This window comes from Zingiber officinale, chromosome 6A (assembly GCF_018446385.1).
Source record: "Zingiber officinale cultivar Zhangliang chromosome 6A, Zo_v1.1, whole genome shotgun sequence".
NCBI classification, from domain to species: domain Eukaryota; kingdom Viridiplantae; phylum Streptophyta; class Magnoliopsida; order Zingiberales; family Zingiberaceae; genus Zingiber; species Zingiber officinale.
This window is the reverse complement of record NC_055997.1, coordinates 124,024,518-124,031,101: the sequence shown is the minus strand read 5'-3', so window position 1 is coordinate 124,031,101 and position 6,584 is coordinate 124,024,518.

Below are 6,584 nucleotides of genomic sequence, written 5' to 3'. Positions count from 1 at the left end.
TAGGTGTTGGTTCGACCTAGGGTTTCTGGATAGAAATCCGAAGTCAGAACCGGATAGTTTGGAGACTGTCAAATACTTTATTTATCATATCTATATTGTGCTAACTTTATTTTGTAGGGTATGGTTAGTTTCTAGGACTAACGTATTTTGCAGGAAGCGAATTAGACATATTTACCTCGGATGAACAGTACCCGAGGCACCCTCCATGGAGCTTGGAGGCACCTCAGGGTCACTTGTAGAGACGACCTCGTAGCAAGGCGCGAGGGTGCCTCCATGGAGCTTGGAGGCACCCTGGACACTGGCGCGAAGGCGCCCTCCATGCAGGTTGGAGGTGCTCTTAGGCGGATAAGCAGCGACCAACTCAAAGCTCATCCACGCTGCAGTTTCAGTGGGATTGAGGGCGCCCTCCACGGGCTACTTAAGCCCAGTTTGACCAGCAACAAGGGAACAACAAAAACTGACAATCCTTCTTTCGTGTGCTGCTCAAAGATCGATTCTACAAAGTTGTAACTGGACACCGACGACCGCTTCAAACTCTCTATTTTTCATTGTCGGTATAATTTCCATTTTGCTTTATATTGTAAATCAAAATTGTATATTTCTAAGCTTATAATGATTGCCCAAAGTAAACGCTCAATAAGTGTGAGCCTTGAAGTAGGAGTCGCGACAGGCGCCGAACCAAGTAAACCCCTTGGTGTGTTTCTGTGTTTGTGTTTTATTATTCCGCTGCGTATTACTCAAAGTTTTTCGAAACGAATGTGAAAGCCAAGAGCGCTATTTCCCCCCCCCCCCCCCCCCCCTCTAGCGTTCTTCGATCCTTCACTGTTTGTGTTTGATGCCTTGTGTCTAGGTGTGTAGGAACTTAGGAATACAAGAAATTTAGCGGAAGATACGACTAGCGATAAGGGTAACATGAGAAGTGAGTTGATGGGCTAAGTGTATCTGAGAGACAAGAAGTTGCGTAAGAGTACACTAGTGCCGAGCGGATGTACTTCTGTCTCAGTATGACGAACCGGCTTGGCTCAGCCTCTTGATACTCCTTAAGAGCAGAGCGAGAGGCCTTGAGGGCCTCCTGCAGGGTCTTCAACTCGTCCTTGAGAGCCGCCACCTCGATCGAACGACCCTTCTTTTCGTGGTCTAGCAGATCCGCCAACTCCTTTACTCGCTGTTCCAGGGCGCGGGCCTCTACATTCTTCGCTTCTAAATCGGCGATGGCGGTATTCTTCTGAGTGGTGGCGAGTTCTATCTTGCGATCATAAGTTTTGACCTGCTTTTCAAGCTGGTCTAACATGTATGCCTGGTCGGTCGTCTTCTTCCGCTCGGCCTCTAGCTGCTCCTTGGTCTTGGCAGCTCCTTTTACAACTCGGCATATGAAGGGCCCTGAGAAGAGGACGACCCACAAGAAGTCTTGAGATGCTTCAGATCATCTTCCAACAGCGCCAGACGAGCGGCAACCAACGACTTCCACCCATCGCTAACAAAAAAGGAGCTTTTTAATGTCGAACGGGGGGGGGGGGGGATATAAAGAAGTTTGAGTGGACAGAAGACTTACGCCGGTGGCATGCCTCATGTGACTGTTAGCTAGCAGGCCAACAGGCATTATGGCGACGCAGGCTCGGGCATCCGCCCATACCTCGACGAGCGGCCCCCGGATGGCGATCATGTGCTCAGGGGTTGTGGGCCGATCCGACTCCGCGAGGTAATCCTCGGTAGGAAGATGCAGAGTGACCTTAATGGTGCAGCGCCCACTCGGCGTCGTGTGAGCGGACGCGAAGGGATCAGATGTAGGGGCGAACGGCTGGGAAAGTATGGCCGAGCGGCGAGGCCTCCAAGACACCGGAGGCAGGGAGCGGACTAGTTGTGCCGCGATGGGACCTGCCGGCGATTCCTGCTAGGAGGGGGTCCGGTCGGAGGAAAGGGCTTCGACGGAAGGAGCCTTGCCTCGGGGAGACAGAGGGCCCGTCCGCTCGGACACTTTCATCGCGGAGGTAGCCGAACGAAGTGGCATCTCAGCGCGCCGTCTTTTCCTGTTGAGTGGGAGCTCATCCTCCGGATCGAAGTCTCCCTCCCGAACGGTCGGTTCCCTGAGGGAGGTTGCGCCGCCCGTCACCTCCACTGGAGAAGTCTGAGCGGCCGACTCACCCACATTAGTCTCACTCTCACCCTCGTGAGAGCCGACAGGAGCAATATCCATCTACTCCATTTCCTTGGCCGTTGCCGCCTCGATCGCCTCCGCCTTTTTCTTCAAAATCCCGAACAGTACAAATTCCATTACGATGTTCGCTGCAAAGAAAAGAGAAGGAAATCAATTAGAACTCAAGGCAAAGGCACAAGTAAATTTCTTACCAAAGCTGCTCGGGAGTTTGATTCGGCTCGGACTCAAGCCAAACATGTACATCACTCCTTCAGGGAGGAGCTTGTTGATGTCGAGCTTCAGACCGGCTAGCATATTCGCCGCTTGAAGGTAGTCCGGTCGGGTCTTATACCTCTTCAGTTCGGGGGAGGTGGGTGGTCCGACCTGCCACTTGGTCAAGAAGGGAAGCCGTCCGGGAAAACGGACATTACAAGAAAAACCCTCATAGACATCGGTGGAACAACAACGGTTTTAAGCAAAAACCGATGTTTTTGAGTATTTTACACCAGTTTTTTCAAAAACCTATGTCTATGAGCGCAGATTTTCACTCATAGACATCGGTTTTTTAGCTGATGTCTATGAGCGTCTTTTTTTGGTTAATAGACACTGATTTTAACAGCGGTTTTTAAAACCCGATGTTTATGATAAATAAAATAATTTAATTTTTCCACCAATACTTAACCAAAATTTACAACACTTCACTCTTCCCTCCAAACCTAAACCTTCCTCTTCCTAGATCACGCCGTCCTTCCCCTTCCTAGATTGACACCCCTTCCTCTCCCGATCAGGATCAACACACGACTCCCTTGTGAGGTCTGCGGAATGCGCCGCTTTCCCAAATGACCACATCCATATCCTCTTTCCCCTTCTCTTCTCCTCTCCCTTCCGTCTTTGCCCTCTCGCGGGTTGCTCCATCTCTTAGGGTTTCTTCTCCTCATGCTTTCTGGTTTCTCCGTTGATTCGTCGGCGGCCTTTTCCCCAGAAATAGTCTTGATTCCGTTGCTGTTTTCGCTGCTGGTACTCGGATTTGGCTCCTCGGGGCTGCTCCTTTGTCGTCTGCACTCATGGCGGCTCTCGTCAAACGCAAAGGTGATCCCTCATTGATCCTTGTATGCTTAGCTTGTTTCTTAGTGTTTTCTTGGAGAAAATCGGTCGGCTTTGGGCTAGATCTGTTGGGATTTTTGAGTTCCTTGTTGGAATTTCTTCGCGCTGGTTGTTTTGATAGCTAGACTTTCTTTTGAGGGGTTTAAAGCTTGTTAAATTAAGGTGATGGTGTAGATCTATTAATATTTTTTAGTATTTACTTTTATTCTTGGTTTTGACTTCGCTTCTCAGGTCAGAGGTACAAATCTTTGATTGGTTTTGCTTCTGCTTCATTTTTTTTGGAGGAACAATTTGGGTTCTTTGTCCAGGAGTACATTTTTTGCTATGCTTTTAAGGATATTGAACATAAGTTCATGTGTTTCGACTATAACTTCATAAGAAAAAGTGAAATAAGAAATTACACCATAGCGTCTTGTCTGTTTGTAGTGTGCTATGCTAATTACATAAATACTCTCACCTCTCTGGACTGAAAATCACCCTCTTGTTTTCATTGACTCGGCAGACGTATGTGATAGAACATCCAGTGAATGCTTGTGCAATATCTCCACTTCTTGATCATGTAAGCAACTATTTGCTACAAAATATTTTCTGCTTACCTTCTCATTTGATTGATTCTGCTTTGTCAATTTCCAGTAGATGAAAGCAACCAAGCATGCAAGAAATGTGGAATTAAAAGTATCTACTTTACATAAACAAAGATATTTTCCTTTGTTTTGGTAGATTTGCCTTTTTTTAAAAGCTCCTCCCTATTGGTTTTATTTAGGTGGTTATTGAATTTTAGCAATTCATGTTTACAAAGATTTCACGATGAAGATTACTTAAATGATTATTTGTATTATATGCAGTACTGGATAAACTTGAATTGGTTTGGACCTTTTGATGTGATTAACAATTCAATTTTAATTATTGTTTCTATTTTAATTATTTTACATGTTCTTAACGTAAATTTTGTTTCTCTGGTATCCCAAAGCACTTAATGAATATGGCAACTTACGTGGCTAAATTTATTACTTGTCTGAAGTTAGAATAGCATGCTGGTTTGTACAATTACCTCATCATTTTATTTTCTTCCTGGACAGATTTTTGGAGGAGCAAAAAAGGTGAATGTAAGTCATGTGATTCACGATTTGTCTTTTGGACCAAAGTATCTAGGGATCCATAATCCTCTTAATGGAACTGCAAGGATACTAGATGATACAAGTGGAACGTTCAAGTATTATATAAAGGTTGTTTCTGCCCTTTCATCTAATTGCAGGAGTGTACTACAATGTTTTTTTCTTGACATCTGAGGCTTTTCTTATATCTCATTAAACAAAAATTTTATCTTTTGGTTTTTCAACCTATCATTTTTGGTTTCATTTATTGGATTAACCTGCATTAGCAAAAGTAGCAATCATTTACTTGTATTTTTCTGTGATTTCAACTGAGAAATTTTCTCTCCCTGTAGTGAGATAAATATATACTGTTAAACCTCACGTCCTGGGGTTTACATTACTACTTAGTCTATTATGGTTTTGTCAAACTGTAGCCACATCTTATTTTCTACACAGTTTGTGTAGTGATCTATAACCTTTTTGATTTTGCTCTTTTAATTAATATAATATGCAGAACACTAGTTTTCGATTGTCTTTAGATTCAATCTTGTAGTACTACCTTTTTCTTCTAAAAGACAAGAAAGAGGTTAATTGGTAATTCAATGCAGATTGTTCCAACGGAATACAGATACCTCTCTAAAGAAGTGTTGCCTACAAACCAGTTTTCTGTCACAGAATACTTTGTGCCAATGCGTGACTTTGATAGGTCATGGCTAGGTCAATGTCTCAAGCGTCATACTGATTTAACATACAAAGTGATTTGTTTTTTTTTTGGGTAGAATTTTAACCCCATTTTTTCCTTTTCCTTTGAACAACTGTTTTCTTCTTGTATGATCTGTCACCTATTACGGTGACAATAAGAGAAGAACGACGTAGTTTTTTTCATTTCCTAACTCGGCTATGTGCCGTGCTTGGTGGCACATTTGCTTTAACAGGTACATGCTGATCTTTCTGACACTTTTCAATTTTTTTAAAATTTGCAAGATTATTCTTGTACACGTCCAGATATTTTTTGCCATATTTTTTGTTTAATTGATGTCGGTATATCGTCAGTCATTCATGTTAGTTACTTGAGGCCATTATAGTAACATGTGGGCTTCCTTGGAATTGGTTATGGCATTGCTCTATTGTTCATGTGTTACTTCTTCCATTGATATTCTGATTTTCTTTTGATGTCTTGGAGTTGGATAAATATTATTCCTTTTGCTTTGATTCTGTTTAATTTTTACCAAGATTGTAGTTATATCTAAGAGGTCAAGGAATATGCAGGCCAAGGTTCTAGGTGCTCTCTATCCCACATTTTGCACCTCCTTTGAGCTGGAGCATTGTTTTTTTTTTTTTTGGAAGAATTCATGTTCCTTTTCAATCTCATGTTTAATGAACCTTTCAATAAATTAGTGTTAATGTATTCGGATCACATAATGTGAATTCACATCTATTGATTATGTGGAAGTTTAATTATAATCATGCCTCCTCCATTCTGCTTAGATTTATGAGGTCTAAGAATGAAGGAAGAATCTTTCATTTTATTCTTTTGAAAATTTATTATGTTAATATAAGTAGAATCTTTTTGAAGATAGTGTGAATAAATTATTTTATATATTCCAAGAAAAATCATAATAATCTACTATATACCATGCATCACTATATTTAGCTTCTTTCAAATCAATTGTCGTATAACAGATTATTTCAAATTTGTAGATCAAAAAAGCTGAGCAAATAAGTAAAATTATGGTAAATGGTTTATTTTTGTAAAGCATTTGATCCTATGTATCTAAATTATTGGCTTATTCTTGTTTTCAGTGTTTTGGTTCCTGGTCATTTATGTTTTGATAAATTATGCAATTATATGGAATGATAATAAAAAAAGTAGTGAGGAACTGATTTAAACAATACCTTAACCGTTGACTATTGGATTGAGGAATTGTTCTTTCTTTTAGCACACAGAACTCTGGTATTGTATTTTTTGGCAGCAGAGTTTTTTGAAAATCTCATTTATCATTGTTCTATTGAAATTTGTTTTTGGAAATTGAATGTAACTAAGCACAGCATAGCATGCTAGCCATATTGAGAAAGATACTAGAATGGCAAAGTGGAGGTGACGGGATGTAGTTTGAAGTGGTTGCATACTGAAATTGTATATCTTTCCATTGAATGCCCTCAGTACTCATTGAGTTCCTTTTACTAAATGATCTGTTGTTTCTTTTCTTTTTTGCTTTAATGAGCTCTACTTATGTTCTCCAACTAGTTGC